This window comes from Phascolarctos cinereus, unplaced genomic scaffold (genome assembly GCF_003287225.1).
Source record: "Phascolarctos cinereus isolate Bilbo 61053 unplaced genomic scaffold, phaCin_HiC Scaffold_2;HRSCAF=192, whole genome shotgun sequence".
Taxonomy (NCBI): domain Eukaryota; kingdom Metazoa; phylum Chordata; class Mammalia; order Diprotodontia; family Phascolarctidae; genus Phascolarctos; species Phascolarctos cinereus.
The window spans coordinates 378,372,598-378,392,240 of NW_027555625.1; positions in this window are offsets into that span (position 1 = coordinate 378,372,598).

A 19,643-nucleotide genomic window follows, 5' to 3' on the forward strand; every position below is an offset into this window, starting at 1 on the left:
ATCATATAAACAGTTACAGAGCTAAGAAATTTGATATTTGAAAGAGCCCTTAAAAATTGTGAGGTAGTTGAGGTTTGTCTTTGATAGCCTCCTACTCTCAAGTCTGGTACTTTCTCTTCTTATGACAACCTTGCCCAGCATGGTCCTTTACCTGGAATGTTTGTGATACTCAGAGGAACCACCAGAAAACTCCAATTAAGAATGACCTCTTACGACATGCTCCAATATTATTCCTCCTTCCCAGAACACACAACAGCAACAAAAACAAACCTTCCACATCTGAAGTTCCCTGCTGAAACTCAGATATCATGGACAGAGCCATTTTATAAAGTAATTACCACCAATATTTTATTATCTTATGGGGCAGCTAGGTGGCACAGTGGATAGAGTACCAGTTCTGAAGTCAGGAGGACCTGACTTCAAATCCAGCCTCAGACCAAACACTTGACACTAGTTATTATGACTCGGGCAAGTCACTTAACCCCAACAGCCTAAAAAAAATTACTTACTATTTTATTATCTTTTAAATCAAGTTTTATTTAAAAAAATTTTTTTCTTTCCTCTCACCCCATTTCTATCCCTCACATGGGGGGAGGGGAAAAAGGCTTGTTACATGTATAGATCATCAAACAAATTCCAACATTTACCAAATCCAAAAATGTCCGTTATTCTCAATATTTAGCCCATCTCTAGAGAGGAGATGTCAGGAGGAGTGTAACAATCTTCATGAATGGTCATCTAGAATCATGGTTGAAAAACACATTCACATATGAATAATTACTGTTTGCATGCTGCTCCTAGAATAACACTGTAGTGATATTTTAATGAAGGAATATTGCAAGAGTAATTCACTCTACTTTTAAAAACACATGTCCAACCTGATGTTTCATATTGTCATCCTGAGAATTCACAAAATCAGACTACGGAAAAAGTGAGTTTCCCTTTTAGATGCCTTTTAGAAGAGGTCAGATGACAGCTGATTATGTATCCTGAAGAAGGGAATCTGTTTCAGTATGGGTTGGATTAGATCATGTTTAAGAACTCTTCCAGAACTAAAATCTGTTATGTTGTTGTGTCAATCTAAAGAGAACTCTAAAATTTAAATTCTGAATTGTCTTTTTTTTTTTTAAAGAGGCACTTATAAAGTGACCAGAGGTCACAGTTATGACTAGGCAAGTGGCTTAACCACGTTACTGGCTGTGTGATCCATAATCATTTCACTTGTATCAACTAATGTGGTACCTGTGACTAAGTGGGATGGACTGACTATAGTCAGTCCAACCTTGCAAACCAAGCTGCCACCACCTCCTCCCAGCCATATTACTCTAACCTGAGACTGTCTAAAATGCAGAGGCATGGTTATTCTCTACTTAATTTCACGAATGTGGATAGTCAAATAGCATACACATCAATGGACATAGGTCTCAAGTCAATTTACATCTAAGCTTAAACACTGGTTGACCAAAGGACCATAGATTTAGAGCTGAAAGGTAACTTAAATGTTATTTAGTCCAATTCTCTCATTTTTCAAATAAAGGAAATAAGGCCCAGAGATGTTGTGCCTTGTCCCAGGTTATACAGGTATTAAGTGTCAGAGCTGGGATTCAACTTCTTACTCTAAATATAACATTTAGGCTATTAAATTAGACAAAAAATCAAATAAAATTGCCAGAGGAAAGGCTGTAGTGTTTTGGGTAGATCTTTGATAACAGATTTAGGAATAGACATGGAGAAGGTATACATGGGTTATGAAATCCACCATTGGGAGGAACAGCATCAGTGAGATTATGAGTCCTTGGTTGTTTCAAATTACAGCTTGTCATAATTTCTAACGGACTTCGTACTATGCAAACTGAGTTTAAGAAGGGCACCATGCTCTGAATACTTAAGGAGTCGACGTTGACTTAGCTGAGCTTGATTTATTACTTGGAAGGCTCCAGATGTACAGGATGATTGTGCTCCCTCTGCTTCACAGTGAATACACAGAGCCATCCAAAGTTAAACCATTGAATTCAGGTGGTTTATCTGACAGGAATGTAATGACTTCCATCCACTTTAGGTACAATTCAAAGCCATTGCTTAGAGCAATCCTAGAACAATAATCACCTGCTGGGCATCGTGAGACAACATGTGTAGAACTTGTTATTGTCAGCCTGATATTCCAGTCATAAATCTTTGTCACAGAAAATGAATCACTCCTGAGATTCTCACTTTCAGGCCCTTCTTTGAAAATGGTATTGCTCATCAAAGCTCTCCTTTAGGTAGATGGTTAGACTGGGGTTACAATCACACGAGGTTTTTGTTCTTTAATATGCAACAAGTAAGAAAAACACACGATGTGATAGAATGACACGGAAATGTCTAAACTGGGGGCAGAGGCAAGATGACAGAGTGAAAGCAGTGACTTGCTTGAGCTCTCCCCCAAATCCTCCAAATACCTAAAAAGAATGGCTTTGAACAAATTCTAGAGCAGCAGAACCCACAGAAAGACAGAGTGAAGCAAATTTCCAGCCCAAGACAACCTGGATGATTGACCAGAAAGGTATATCATGCTGGGCTGGGAATGGAGCACAGGCCACAGCTAACCTGGAGTAGGGCTCAGAGGACTGAATCGTGGGCAGCTGTGGTGGCTTCCAGACTTCTCAACCCAGGAACACCAAAGACAACTTAGAAGGTCAGTGGGAAAAGACTGTTTCTGCGGTGCTGAGAGAGAAGGGAGGTAGTCTCAGCTCCATTCCCCATAGAGCACAGCCCTGGGGAGGCAGCTGCCTCCTGAGCTTCTGGCCCACAGCCTGAGGGGAAATCCAGTGGCTGATGAGAGAGGGATTGCAGGGATCTCTTTGCCAGTGCTGAGGCAGGAATCTCTTGCTTTGCCCGTGTTTAGATCTGGGTCACAGTTCTGGGCACTGGTCCTGGAGTGAGGAGGAGTGCTGGTGTGGTGGAGCTTGTAGTGGCTGTAGAGAGAAAACCCTCCTCACAGTTCCAGGACAGAAAGGAGTGCTTGTGGTCACTAAGAGACCAGAACAGAGGCCAAGAAAGAAGTAAACACCTCGCCTCTTATCATACCACTTTGGAAGAATTGAAAATTTACAGGTCTCTACAAGTATCTCTGAAAACAGCTGTATAAACTCCAGGAGCTTAGGACAGTACTTTCTCCACATTGGGAGCAGACTCTTACCTCAACAAAGAGTTTAAAACTCAAGTAATTGGCCAGGATCATGAGCAAGCAGTGCAAAGAGAGTCAGACTATATTATCTTACTTTGGTGACAAAGAAGATCAAAATATAAAACCAGAAGAAGACAACAAAGTCAAAGCTCCTACATCCAAAGCCTCCAAGAAAAATATGAATCAGTCCCAGGCCTTCGAAGAGCTCAAAAGGGATTTTAAGAAGCAAGTAAGGGAAGTAGAGGAAAAATTGGGAAGAGAAATGAGAGTGATGCAAGAAAATCATGAAAAACAAGTCAACAGCTTGCTAAAGGAGACCAAAAAAATACTGAAGAAAATAACACCTTAAAAAATAGCCTAACCCAGATGGCAAAAGAGGTCCAAAAAGCCAACGAGGAGAAGAATTCCTTAAAAAGAAAAATTGGCCAAATGGAAAAGCAAGTCCAAAAGATTACTGAAGAAAATACTTCCTTAAAAATTAGAATAGAGCAATTGGAAGATAGTGACTTCATCAGAAATCAAGACACTGTAAAACAAACCTAAAATAATGAAAAAATAGAAGTCAATGTGAAATGTCTCATTGGAAAAACAACTGACCTGAAAAATAGAACCAGGAGAGAGATATTAAAAATCACTGGACTATCTGAAAGCCATGATCCGATCAAAAAAAGAGCCTAGACATCATCTTTCAAGAAATTATCAAGGAAAACTGCCCTGATATTTTAGAACCAGAGGGCAAAATAGAAATTGAAAGAATCCACCAATTTCCTCCTGAAAGAAATCCCCAAAGGACAACTAGTAATATTGTAGGCAAATTCCAAAGTTCCCAGGTGAAGGAGAAAATATTACAAGCTACCAGAAAGAAACAATTCAAGTATTGTGGAAACACAATCAGGATAACACAAGATTTAATGGCTTCTACATTAAGGGACCACAGGGCATGGAATATAATATTCCAGAGGGCAAAGGAGATATGATTACAACCAAGAATCACCTGCTTAGCAAAACTGAATATAATCCTTCAGGGGAAAAATGGTTATTCAATGAAATAGAGGACTTTCAAGCAGTCTTGATGAAAAGAGCAGAGCTGAATAGAAAATTTGACTTTCAAATACAAGACTCAAGTGGAATATGAAGAGGTAAACAGGAAAGAGAAATCATAAGAGACTTATTAAGGTTGAACTGCTTACATTCCTGCATGGAAAGATGATATTTATAACTCATGAGAACTTTGTCAGTATTAGGGTAGTTGGAGGGAAAAACATTATATGTAGATAGATAGATAGATAGATAGATAAATAGATAGATTAATTGATAGAAGGCACAGGGTGAGTTGAAGACTAAGGGTTCATATCTGGATAATAAAATTAAGGGATGAGAGAGGATTATCTAGGAGAAGAAGAAAGGGAGAGGTAGTATGGGGTGAATTATCTCACAAAAAAAAAACAGAAAAGAAAAGACTTTTACAGTGGAGGGGACACAGGGAAGGTGAGAGGGAATGAGTGAACCTTATTCTCATAGGATTTTGGCTTAAGGGGGGAATAACATACACACTCAATAGGGTATGGAAATCTGTCTTACCCTACAGGAAAATAGGGGGAGAAGGGGACAAAAGAGCAGGGGGATGATAGAGAGGAGGGCAGATTGGGAAAGGGGGTAATCAGAAGCAAATACTTCTGAGTACGGACAGGGTGAAAAGAAAGAATAGAATAAATGGGAGGGCAGGATACAATTAAGGGAAATGGAGTTAGTTTTTCACAACATGTCTACTATGGAAGTGTTTTGCATAACTGCACATGTATAACCTACATTGAGTTGCTTGACTTTTCAATGAGGGTGGGTGGGGAGGGAGGAAGGGAGAAAATTTGGAGCCCAAAGTTTTAAAAACATATGTTTAAAAAATGTTTTCACATGCTACTGGGAAATAAGAAATGCAGGAAATGGGGCACAGAGTCTATCCTGCCGTACAGGAAAATAGAAGGGGAAGGGGATCAGAGAAGGGGAGGAGAGATAGAAGAGAGGGCAGACTAGGTGAAGGGATATTTAGAACGCATGCCATCTTGGGGTTGGGGGAGGGGTGAGACTGGGTGAAAATTTGGAACTCAAAATCTTGTGGAAGTAAATATTGAAAAGTAAAAATAAATTTATATTTAAAAAAATACAATAAAATAAAAAAAGAACTGTCTAAATTAACTGTACCTATCTTTCTTTTGCATTATATATTCTTTTAAGGTTTACATAAAAATGTTGTTCCTTTGTTCCTAGTCTTCCAAACTATTTCCTTTGTTCGAACCATAATATCAATTGACATAAACATGGCCTTTTGAAGCTTGCAACAAACTTTACCTGCATTATCTTCTTCAAACCTTACAACAATATCATGACATTAGTATTGCAAAAATTATTATCTATATTTTACAAATGTAGAAACTAAGGAAGACTAAAAGAGATGGGGTGACTTACCAATGGGAAAGCAACCATGATGTGTCAGAGACAGGATTTGTATCCAGATCTTCCTCCAATTCTAATTTGGATTGGTGACTCCAAATATATCTCTATCTACTCCCACTATGCTAGACTAGCAGACCTCTGAGGTTCCCTTCAACTGTGCAATACCATTTTTATAAAGCTTTCTAGATTTTTCTGCCACATGATATAGATACCTTGAATGCATATTTTCATCTTTACAAAAGTGAGACAAGCTGTGTCTGTAAGCTGAGCTATTAAACCATGAATAGAACCATTTTAATCTCTGTGTTGCACCAAACCAGTCAGTGACTGTTGCCTGCCTAGGATCAAATAATATAATGTATGCAAAGCACTTTGCAAGCTGCAAAGCACTATATAAATGTTAGCTGTGATTACTATGATTACACAGTGGTGAGTTCAGAGTAACCATTCATTCTAATCTGTTGATATTCCAACTCTGCTGATTATAACATAGTAGAGAGACTACAGTTGATTCATTCCTCCAGCTGTCATTTGGAGAATAACTGTCCAACAGATTGGCTGTTGGAGCCATTTCTTGACTGAAGTCCCACATGCATTTAGAGGAATCCGATTCCTAACTGATAAAATGAATGGTTTAAAATAGAAAAGTGACAAAAGGTTAGAAAAAAATAATGTTCAGAAGAAGCAATGAAAATCATTGACAACCATATGAAAAAAAAACATCCAAATCAAGATCAATTAATTGTAACAAGAGAAATGCAAATTAAATTATTTGTGAATTTTTATCTCACTGCTGAGCAATTTAGCAAAAATGATAAATGATATAATTTGTTTTCACTTTTTCCTTTTTGTGTATGTGTTTTTTCAGTGCCTGGCACAGATTAGATGCTAAATAAATGCTAATTGAAGGGAATTAGCTATTGGAGGGTCTGTAGAAAGACAAGAATACTAACATACTACTGGTTAAGCTATAAATTGGTCCACCCAATCTACAAAACAAGTTGAGGTTATGCAAAAAATAAAAGTGATTAACTTGTACATATCTTTTGATTCATTGATGCTATTACTGTACATAATCTCTAAAACGATAGAAGCAGAAAGAAGGACCTCATGTATGCCAAAAGAAGCATTATGATACTTTGTAATAACAAGAAAACTAGAAACTGAAAACAAAATGAGAACTCATTGACTGAGTAATGGAAGGGGGAAATTTGACATATAAATGTAGAAGAATATTATTGTGCCATAACAAATGAAAAATATGAACAAATTCAGAGTAATTTAAGAATATGTATATGAACCTATTTAGAGTAAAGAAAGAGGATGCAAGAGGATAATGTACATACAGTGACCATAATAGTGTGAAGAATGACAAAATTGAAAGATATAAACATTCAGATAAATGTAATCATGAATATTGCTGTTGAAACCCCCTTCTAATTCTCTCAGGTGGTAGACTACAAGTGTAGTAGCAATAGATATAGTCAATTTATCATTTTGGTTTTGTTAAAGTATATCTAATGTTTACTTTGTCATAAAGGCAGAGTGATTATGGGGAAGTTACAGGGATAGAAAGAAAATCAAGCCATGGTCATCCACTGCACCCTGAGCCATTGTCAGTTGTCATGACTTTTAAATTGCCACTAGACTTTGATGACTCTGGGAGAGAAAGTTAGGCCACTGACTTCCCACAACTATGCATTATTTAAATCCAATTCATGTGCAAGTCAAAAGACATCGAGTGATATATCAAACTGATAGGTTGGAGGTGGTATATTGGCTGATGTGACAAAAAGAGAAAATGATAAACGTTGGAAGGATATGGGAAAACTGGGACAATTATGCACTACTGATAGAGTTGTGAACCAATCCAATCACTCTGGAGAGCAATTTAGAACTATAAAGGGCTATAAAATTGTGCATACCCTTTGATATAACAATACTACTGTTAATTTTATATCCCAAAGAGGTAAAAGGGGGGGGGGGAGGACCTATTTGTACAAAACTATTCGTAGCAGCTCTTTTTGTGGTGGCTAAGAATTAGAAATTAAGGGGATGCCCATCGATTAGGGAATGGCTCAACAAGCTTATGATTGTGATGGAATATTATTGTGCTGTAAGAAATGATGAGGATTTCAGAAAGGATTTCAGAAAAACCTGGAAAGACTTATATGAACTGAAACAAAGTAAAGTGAAGAGAACCAAGAGAACACTGTATACAGTAACAGCAATATTGTATAATGAAGAATTGTAAATGACTTAGCTATTCACAGTAATACAATGATCCAAAACAATTCCAAAGGATTCATAATGAAAAATGCTATATAGGTCCAGAGATAGAATTGATTTTGTCTGAATACAGACTGATACAGACTGCTTTATCTTCCTTCCTTCCTTCCTTCCTTCCTTCCTTCCTTCCTTCCTTCCTTCCTTCCTTCCTTCCTGTCTTCATTCCTTCCTTACTTCCATTCTTCCTTCCTTCCTTTCATTCTTTCTTTCCATGTATTTAGGGGGAAATATAATTTAAAAAATAAAGTCCAGTAGAAGTGAGGAACATGCCTGGGAAGAGAATGAAGACAGTTTAATTTTAGCTGCTTACCAATAGAAACTCGAAAAGGAAATCATATGACATTCTTCAGGAAGTTGACCTGACAACAAACAGGCAGTTTGATGATTGTTATCATTTTTCTGTAGAATTTCCAGAACTTAGCAGATGTTTTAGCCTCAGTGAGCCATAACCACAGCAGGACATTTTGGAAAAATACGCTGGGAAAAATGGGGAAAAAGAAACATGTCTTATGTTCTGTTGTTTCCTTTGTTTTTTTTTTTTATGGCTTAGCTCTGTCATGCTATTATATAATTCTATGATGAATTATGGGAGCACATTGTGTGAAATGTTCACCATGGATGAAAGCTGAATTGCATGGTTATATTCTTTGTTGTTGCTGCTGCTATTGTTGTTGTTATTTAATGAATATATCACAGGAGTTAGGCACAATTTTGTGGAAAATTTAATATACACAGCAGAAGCCAATTTTCTGATTTTTATATTGAACACAATGAAGGTAATAGAGTCACTTAAAGGGAAAAGTACCTACTTTGATGACAAACCTAGATATAGCAACAATCTATTGGAAACACTATTATTAGTGTCATGGTGAATGAAAACCAATAGGTTCCACAGCTTCCTTTCCAAACCACGTAGATAATATCCTGTTATCAAACTGCTTATTTATTCAGAACCCCTCATAAATGTCATATTATATATAGTCCTAAATTAACCACAGAATAAATTCATATCCTTAATGGCTAAAACACTTTTTAAATGAATTTATTTAATAATAAACAACTTGAAATATAGTCAAAGACAAAATCAAGCAAGAAAGAATTGATGCCATGATGGTCATTTTTCCATATGTTTAGATCTGGAAATAACCTTTGAGGTCACCTAATCCAACTCTTTTTTTTTTACACAGATGAGGGAACTGAGAGCATGTTTTAAATGCATCTTCTTGCCTCCAATACAATTAGATAGTCACTGTTTTCCTCATTTTGTACATTAGAAAATTGATATACTCAAAATTTAAGTGATTTGTCTAAAAGACAAAAAGACATGAAAGCAAGTAAATGAGAGAGTTCAGACTAGAATCCAGTTTTCCTCCCTCCCCTTACACTTACTTTTTCACCACATATTGCAGTACAACAGTATATTTTCTATATAGAGGAATTTGGTTTAAGGACTCTATCAAGAGAAATTTATTATCCAAAACACTTCATCATAAAATAAGGTGATTTCACCACTGAGATATTTCCATGGGTAAAAACCACAATGTGATAGGAATTTCAGGAAAACTGCAGAATATAAGCAAGATCTCATGTCAAAGGTACAGAGATATAAGAAACTTCTTACCCAAAAGAATGATAAATTAAAAATCCCAACTGGAAAAAGTGTTTAACTCATTATGTGTGATATAATAGAGTCTCAATTCTCCAATAAGCTCTTGATCAATGCTATTGGCAATGGTGATGAGAGTATTCTTTGCTGTTCCTATGATCACAGTCTCATTTCAATTGTTCAACAAATCTTATTAAGTAAGTACCTACTATTTCATATGTTCTAACTACTGTGCTAGGTATTGTGCTAGCACAGTAATCTCTCCAGGATTAGAAAGAGAAGCACAGTAAAATCCCTCTTGAAAACTGATACTAACAATCATCAGTATTTCTATATATTACCAACAAAGCCCAACAGCAAGAGATAGAAAGAAAAATCCCATTTAAAGTTATAGTAGACATTATAAAATATATAGAGGTCTACCTGCTTAAAAAAACCCAGGAACAATATGAACACAATTATAAAACTTTTTTCACACAAATAAAGTCAGATGTAAATAATTGGAAAAAACATCAGTTGTTTATGGGTAGGCAGAGTTAATATAATAAAAATGACAATTCTACCTAAATTAATTTATTTATTCAGTACCATACCAATCAAACTACAAAAAAATTATTTTATAGAGCTAGAAAAAAATAATAACCAGATTCATCTGGAAGAACCAAAGGTCCAGAATATCAAGGGAACTAATGAAAAGAAATGCTAGGTGAGGTGGCCTAGACGTACCAGATCTTAAATTGTATTATAAAGCAGCAATCATCAAAACTACTTGTTACTGAATAATAAATAGAGTGGTGCATCAGTGGAATAGGTTAGGTATTCAAGGCACAGTAGTCGATGACTATAGTAATTTACTGTTTGATAAACCCGAAGACCCCAGCTTCTGGGATAAGAACTCACTATTTGAAAAAAAAAACTGCTGGGAAAACTGGAAAAAGTGTGGCAGAAAGTAGGCATAGAACAAAATCTCACATCATATACCAAAATAAAGTCAAAATGGGTTCATGATTTAGATGTCAAGGCTGATAATATAAGAAAACTGGGAGAGCAAGGAATAGTTTACCTGTCAGATTTATGGAGAATAGGAGAATTTATGACCAAACAAGAGAGAGAGGACATTATGAAATGGAAAATGGATAATTCTGGTTACATTAAATTGAAAAGTTTTTGCACAAATAAAGTCAATGCAACCAAAATTAGGAGGGAAGTAGAAAACTGGGAAACAATTCTTGCAACCAATGTCTCTGATAAAGACCACGTTTCCAAAATGTATAGAGAACTAAGTCAAATTCATAAGAATACAAGTAATTGAAGCTATTTATAGTCATATGAAAAAATGGTCTAAATCACTATTTATTAGAGAAATGCAAATCAAAACAACCCTGAGGTACCACATTACAACTATCAGATTGACTAACTTGACAAAACAGGACAATGATAAATGTTGGAGAAGATGTGAGAAAATTAGAACACTAATGCAGTGCTGGTGGAGTTGTAAACTGATTCAACCATTTTAGAGAGCAATTTTGAACTATGCCCAAAGGGCTATAAAAATGCGCATAACCTTTGACGTAACAATAGCACTTCCAGGTCTATATCAGAAAGAGATCATAAAAAAAGGAAAAGGACCCACATGACAAAAATATTTATAGCAGCTCTTTCTGTCATGGCAAAGAATTGGAAATTGAGGGGATACCCATCAATTAGGGAATGACTGAATAAGTTGTAGTATATGAATGCAATGGCATACTGTTGTATTATGAGAAATTATGAGCAAGTGCACTTTATGGAAAGACTTGCATGAACTGATGCTGAGTGAAGTGAGCAGAACCAGAAGAATGTTGTACGTAGTAATAGCCACATTGTGCAATGACTGACTTTGATAGACTTAGACCTTCTCCGCAATGCAGGCATCTAAGACATCTCTAAAAGTCTCATGATGGAAAATGCTATCCATATCCAGAGAAGGAAATATGGAATTTCAATGCAGATCTAAGCATTTTTTATTATGTTTTGTTTTGTTTCTTCTTTCTTGTGGTTCCTCCTGTTGGTTCTAATTCTTCTTCACAACATGACTAATGTGAGCATATGTTTAATAGGAATGTATATATAGAGCCTATATCAGATTGCATGCCTTCTTGGAGAGGGAGGGTGAGGAAATTTAAAACTCAAAAGATTATGAAAGTGAATGTTGAGAGCTAAAAATAAATTATTTTAAGAAGTGGTACTAATAACTTCATTTTAGTAAAATCCTGGAGTATCACACTCTACTATGGTCAGTTAGGTTCCAGAGGGATGGGGAGAAATACGATGTTTTGCTCTATGGCTTATTTATATTCATATAATGATAGAATGTTATAAGTTCCTTCAAGTCAGGGACTATTTTTTTTCTTTTTATATCCAGTGCCTAGCATGTTATCTGGTATATAGGTGACCTTTAATAAATTCTCATTCACTGGTTGACAGATGAGGTACATTACAGGGTACTTCCTGAAGACAAGAAGCAACTGTTAGATGCTCAGCACATAGAAGTATTAGTGGAGTGGAGGGGAAATGATGCTAGAATTAGATTTGAGTTGACATTCTAATTCTGATACCTATTAAATGTATGACCCTTATCAAGTCATTTAAACTTTCTATTTCTCAGTTTCTTCATGAATAAAATGGGAATAATAATGTTTGTATGTCTATCTCCTTGGGTTACAGTGAGGAAAATATTAGCTGTTAGTACTTTTAATATTCTATAGGCAGACCTGTTTGCATTGTCATGTGTAGCTCTAGTCAGTATAGATGATGAAAAATGGCTATCATCCAATCTGTCCAGATTATACTAGAATGACTAATGATTCCCTGGTTGCAGACCCTGACTGACACCTAGAATTTTAAAATGAATGGCCATAGATGTGGATTCATTTATTTGTGTGAACTGCTATCAGTCATATAAATTGTCTTCATCCACAGATAATTTCTGTGCTGTCTTGTAGAAAGTCTTTCCTTTTCACCCTATTTATTTGAACCCTCTCTTTCCTAAAATTATAATGTATAAAATATATATGTGTTACATGTTGCATCCCCAAAGTATAATGTAAAAATGTAAATAGACACCCAGTTGACATCTTGGTCCCTTGTCTCTCCCATTCTCTAAACCAGAGGTTCTCATTTTTTTAAATTTTGGAACCCTTTTATACTTTAGAAATTATTCAACTTTGGTTTATACAGGTTATATCTAGCAAAGTTTACCATATTAGAAATTAAAACATCTTACAGATAATGGGAGTACATGCATTTATTAAGCACCTATTATGTGTCACTGTGGAAGGCTATTTACAAATATTATTTCATTTGGTCCTCAGAAGAACATTGTTACTATTTTACAAAAAATGCAGGGAAAACTGTCAGTTTGGCAAAAACTAGGAATTGAGCAACATCTGACACCATATACAGAGATAAAATCACCATGATTACATGATATAGACATAAAGGGTGAAACCTTAAGCAAATTAAGAGAGCTTGGAATATTTTACCTGTAAGATCTACAGATAAGGGAGAATTTATGACCAAACAAGAAACATGGACTATTACATACATAATACATAATACGTATGTACATATGTACATATGTACATATACATACACACATATTCATAAAATGGATAATTTTGATTGCATCAAATTTAAAAGGTTTTGCACAAACAAAATTAATGTAGCCAAGATTAGAAGGAAAGCAGGAAAATGAGAAAAAAAATTTACCGCAAGTTTCTCTGATAAAGGCCCTATTTCTCAAATATATAGAGACCTGAGTCAAATTGATAAAAACATGAATCATTCCACAATTGATAAATGGTCAAAGGATATAAACAGGCAATTTTCAGGAGAACAAATCAAAGTTATTCAAAGTCATGAAAAAATGCTCTACATATCTATTGATTAGAGAGAGGCAAATGAAAACAACTCAAAGTATCACCTCACACCTATCAGATTGGTTAATTTGACAGAAATGCAAAATGACAAAAGCTGGAAGGGATGTGGGGAAATTGGAACACTAATACACTATTGGTGGTGGTATGAACTGATACAGTTTGGAACTATGTGTAAAGGTCTATAAACCTGTATATATCCTTTGACCCAGCAGTACCACTACTCTACCTCAGAGAGATGAAAGAAAAAGGAAAATGATCTATATATACAAAAATATTTACAATGGCTACTTTTGTGTTGGAAAACAATTAGGAATGGCTAAACAATTTGTAGTCTATTACTCAATGGAATACTCTTGTGCTATAAGAAATGATGAGCAGGATATTTCAGAAAAATATTTCAGACTTATGTGAACTAACACAAAGGGAAACGAGCAGAACTAGCAGAATATTGCACACAGTAGCAACAATAGTGTAAAATGATAGGCTGTGAATGATTTAGCTATGCTATGCAAAACAATGTAAAACAATTCCAAAGGACTTATGATGAAAAATGCTCTCTACCTCCAGAGAATGAAGTGATGTAATCTGAATGTAGGTTGAAGTATATTTTTTTAAACTTCATTATTCTTATTTTTGCTAGGGGTCTGCATCTTCTTTTACAACATGGCCAATATGGAAATGTTTTGCACATGTATAATATATATCAAACTGCTTGCCTTCTCAAGGAGAGAGTAGGGGAGAGAGGGAATTTGGAGCTCAAAAATTTAAAAAAAAAGAATGGTTTTTTTTGTTTATATACAATTGAGAAAAAAATAAATTAAAACAAGAATGACATTATCAGGTTATAGGTATTCTTATTATCCCCCTTTCACAATTAAGGAAACTGAAACAAATAAAGGTTGAGTGACTTGCCTCCAGGGTCACACAGCTATTAAATATCTAAGGTTGACTTTGAACTCAGTTCTTTTTTATTCCAGGCACAGTATGCTACCACTTCACCACCAAGCTGCCTAATGGATAACCTGGAAGGGTTTTGGAGTCTCTATAACTTTGAGTATACTTGAATATACTTTGAGAGACTTTGACTATACTTTGAGAATGACTGTTCTAACCCATGTTATTATTCTGATTGGATAGGAATTAATTTTTTCTCAAAAAGGAATTCTACCATCTTTATGATACCTAAAAACTGAATACAAACTGGGTCCCCATCAGCTGGGGAACCTGGACAAAATATGATGTATGAAGGTAATGGAATATGGTTGTTCCATAGGAAATACTATCACAATGTGATCATAATGTAGCAAGGGTAATCAGGGAGTATGGCTGGTTTTCTAGCAGTTTATTTGAAAAGAATTGTCACACCTTACTATAGACAAAGTCAGAAGATATGAGTTCAAATCCAGATGATTGCTAATTCTGTAACTTTAGGCAAGTTAATTAAAGTGCATTTTCTCAATGTCTTTATCTCTAAAATGAGTGATTTAGATTAGACAGCCTCTGTGGTTACTTCTAGATATATGGCCATGAACATAAGCGCCTACCATGGAGTTCAGCTGTGCTCTCACTCCTTGCTCAGGGACTTGGTTGGATAATATAGAGAATTATCTTGTCCCAGTAGGAAGTGTCTGAGTAACTGGGGCTGTACCAAAGATGACTGACAAATATTGCCTTCCATAAGCCCTGAAGGGAGGCAGGAGAAATGGCTATGCCCTCTTTTGGGACTCTTTTCCAGCGCTTCCTCTCCCTTGGCCTTCTAGCAAAAGAAGGAAGATTTGGGATTTCTCTCTCTTTGCCCCACAGCAGAAAGAGTAATCTGTAATATGAAGACATTCCTGTTGATGATATGCTTGCATAGGCAGGCCTAAAACTTGGCCTCACATTCCTGACTATCTTCTGATTTTCTGTTTATTTCCCTAAGTATGTGCCAATGACAAGATTGATAAATGGATCTTTCCAGCCTTGATGTTTACCTTGAGGGAAGAAAATACTTGAGTTCAGCATTCAGACCACAAAAATAGAGAAAAGAAGCAAGATTTCCATTGTTTCTTGAAGCAGATGACCCGTTCCAGGATAACATTGTAGCTGAAGTACCAAAGAAAGCTACCCTCTGGATGGCCATGATATTTCGGTCTTGAAAACGCCTGTTTGGAGCAACTCTCTGGAATGCCTGTCAGAGGTGAATGGGAAATATCTATTCAGCAGTCCCTCAAAGGGCTTTTAAAAGGAGAATAGTGAGTACATTGAGTTGTTTGAGCTGTTTTATGTTTTCCGTATTAGTATGTGATCTTGAATCAGTAGAGAGGTAGGGACTATGGCTGCAGAAGAGCCTAACTACTAGAAAGTTGCTGAATTTGGAGCCAGGTGACCTATGTACAAATTCTGGCTCTGGCTATGCCACTGATACCTTGTAACTTTGAGCTTTGACCTTGGACTTGGGCAAGTCACTTAATCTGTTTGTGTCTCAGTTTCCTCATATACATATGGAGGATGTTGAACTAAATTCTAAATCTATGACCCCCATCAATAGAATACACTACTAGTCACAGTCTGTTGATTTGTTTTGCTTACTTTTATTAATTAATTTATTTATTTGCTTGTTTATTTATTTATTTATTTTCTGGGGATTTGATTTGCTGGGCTGGTTAAGAGGAAATAACTGTGGGGAAAAAAAATAAATGTAATACACTTCCTGACAGGTCAACACAGAGTTGACTTGATTTGTTTCACTTTACTAATGTTTTCACACTGCAAAACATTGACTCTAGTTCAGATGGGGAAGACAGTGACTTGATAGCATTTCAGTAAAGAGCAGGAGGATGTGCAAGTGGGAAGGATCTGCAGAGATTATCTAGTCCAATCTCTTGTCCTACTTATGAAGAAACATTTTATCTTCCTTGAAGTTCTCATCACTCACTGACATATTTTGTTCAAAACTGGGCTCTGCCCCCTTTCTTTGCCTCTGATTTTCCCTTTCTGTTCACTGATTTATTCCTTTTTACTCATTTTTGCTCATAGTTTTTCTTTTCTAGACTGGCTCCATCTCTTGAATCTTTTGTCCTGTTCCATCCCTTCCACTAAACATGGGCTGGAGTTATTCCCATTTGAGAGGGAGTTTGTATAGTGGATAAAACATGTACCATGCTGGACTGGGCATCTGGCAGAGTTAGGTTAAAACTCTCTAATGCAAACTTATTAGATATGTAACCATAAGCCTCTCTGACCCTCCATTCTCTCATTTGTAAGACCTGGACCATCTGCTTCTTTACATGGTTGCTTTGAGGATCAAATGGATAATGTATGTAAAGTGCTTGGAAACCTTTCCAGGGCTACAAAGTGTCAGCTTTTATTATTCTTTGACTTTTTCTGTACAGTAAATTTTATTAATTCATTTTTCCCTTGCACAATCTCAGTACCATAGATTTTGAGATACTGACTCTCTTGTTTCTATAAAACATCATTTATGCTTACATAAATGTTTTTGAGAAAATTAAAATTAAAAAATTTCTACTTGGTTTTAGAAAAAAAGACAACAGTAACACATTAAAATAAAAATAAGATTACTCCCTTGCTCTTTTAAAGACATAACTAGATAACTGAGAAGAGGGATAGGAAGAAGAGGCATATTTATGACCTTTCACTCCTCATTTCTTTTCTAGCAGTTTGTCTGACAGGGATTCTCAAACTTACTACCAATGAGTCTCCAGCAGGTCTATTTCACCTGAAAATCTCTTTGATGTAATAGAATAAGTGTGGTGTGGTCCTGGACAAAAATTCTCCTGAGTAAGTTAATGATATAACTAGGATGTGGCTTTAAATTGAATGAGTGTCAGGTGTTTGTCTTATTTTGTTTTCCACAAAGAGCATGTTGATAAACAGTGGGGAACGAGTAAGGAAAAAGCGAGAGGGGACAAGATCAACATCATTAAATGATGAATTGGTTTTAGCATGGAGAAATGAAATCTCATCATCTGAGATGAATGCAAACATATAGATATGTTTGAAGAAATGGGAAGATTTGAAAATAGACATTGTGTAGAGAATGATGGGAAGAGATAATCAGTAGATTGCTTTATAGTGAAAGGGGTCCAGCTTCAAAGAGATATCATGATATTTTACTAGCATTGATGTATGGGGAAGGGGTAGATAAAAATATAGGAGCCAGTGTGGCATAATGACCTAAGTACTGAACTCTGACCTAGAGTATTTTGCAAGATGATTGCCCCAGCTTTAATGACTCTTCTAGTCACTGCTTTCTACAACGATATAACTACAGCCTCAATATCCAAAAAGCACTTCCAGCATGATAGAAAATAAGTTTCTAGTAAATGCTGTCAGGAATTACATGAAGCAAAAGATAGTCTCCAAGCTTTGCATTCCTCTTTCTCCTGCCTCTGCCTTCTGTTTCTGCCTCATTGCAGATTCCTGCCTACTGCTGCCTTGTAACAATCTATTCTTCTTCCTATAAAAGTAGATATGGTATGAGAAAGCACACCCTCCCCCAAGCACTGGTACACCTTCCTGACATCCATTGCAGCCTTCCCATGCTTTCTATATTAGCATCCAGAACATTAACTGCTCTTCCATTCCCTACTGCTCTCTCTGGCCTTATCTTATCCTAATGGAAATTGTTTCTTCCATGGCCCAACTCAAGTGCCACCTCTTCCACGAAATCTTTTCTTGTCTTCCCTTAGCTGAAAGTAATCTCTTCTCTCACCAAATTTTCTAGAGCATTTTGACTAAATAACTTCTTTGCCTCTCTCACACTCCTCACATTCTACTTTGGATATATTTATTTGGGTACATGCCATAATCCTCTCAGTACCTTGAGAGCATGGACTGTGTAAGTTTTCCTCCTTCTATTCCCAATGACTAGCACAAAGCCTTGCATCTTGAAAAAATGTTTATTGAATTGAACTGAAATGAATATTTTTCACTTTCATGTGTGAAATGTCCAATGTGATACTTAGACATGAAATAGAATGGAAGCACAGTTCATTTTACTCTTGCCTATCAATAAGAAATTGGTTCAGAAAAAAATCTTTATATATAGATGTTTAATCAGCCCTACTCAATATGATAGAGAAATAATAAAGACCTCATTTGAGACAATTTTTTAATTAATTATATCCACTTTAAACAAAACATTTCCACTTTAGGTCAAACAATAGCAGCTCAGTAGATTCGTTTATACTGACTGACCTTAAGTCCTTACTCCAGAATTTATCTGGTTTTCTGCAAAAATGATTATAGCAGGAGATTTTGTAAGTAACTATGACTTTCTTCTCAAGACACAGTATCCATAAAAGGTCTTTTGACCTGAATGTCAAGGGAAGGGAGAACTTTCATATTCTAATTAATACAAGCTGAATACTACTTCCTGTCTTGCTTAGGTGGTATTTGCTTTCTCTCACCACCTCATTTACATACCCAAAGATTATCTTATAAATCTCTAAATACTTAGAGGAAAATCTACAAATCTGCTGATTAGGAACTCTATGGAGCATCCTCAGAAGGACACTAATGAGCAATAATAACATGAATGAATAAAGGAGGGGAAGCGTTTGCTAAACACTTATTATATGCCAGTATTGTACTAAATATAAGGGTAGATTTGTAAAAGCACAAAAGCAAAGACAACTGTTGCCCTCATGGATTTTACTTACTAATCAGGAAAATATTAAAAATAGGGTAGTAGTGGTGCAGAAGGAAGGTGTTGGTCTTCATGGTGAGTGAAGCCATAGGTGAGCAGATTGATATCTTGTATCCAGAGATAGTGAGAGAGTTGATTTAGAAGGCTTCTTCATGGTTACAGAACTGAATATGTGTTGGGCAGGGGTGGGGCACAGGGAGGATGCTGTGAATAAGAGGGAGAGAAAGTAAGAACTTAATTGTATTATGTCTGAGGCTTTCCTGACATAATGTCCTAAAAGACGCAGTCACCAGTTAGAAGAGAGGGGTGCTGAAGTGAAAATTACTCCGTGACATGGCCTTCAGTGTAGGTGACTATAGATAGGTTGAACATAAGAACAAAAGATGAGAAAATATGGATGGAATAAGAAGTTAGCTAGATAGATATAGACACACAGTTACATAGGTATTTATATAGAGAAAAGACATATATGGCTATCTGTATAATCACTCAACCCATCCAAATTGTATGCATATGTATATGCACATAAGCATAATATATAAATGTCTACAATAAGTA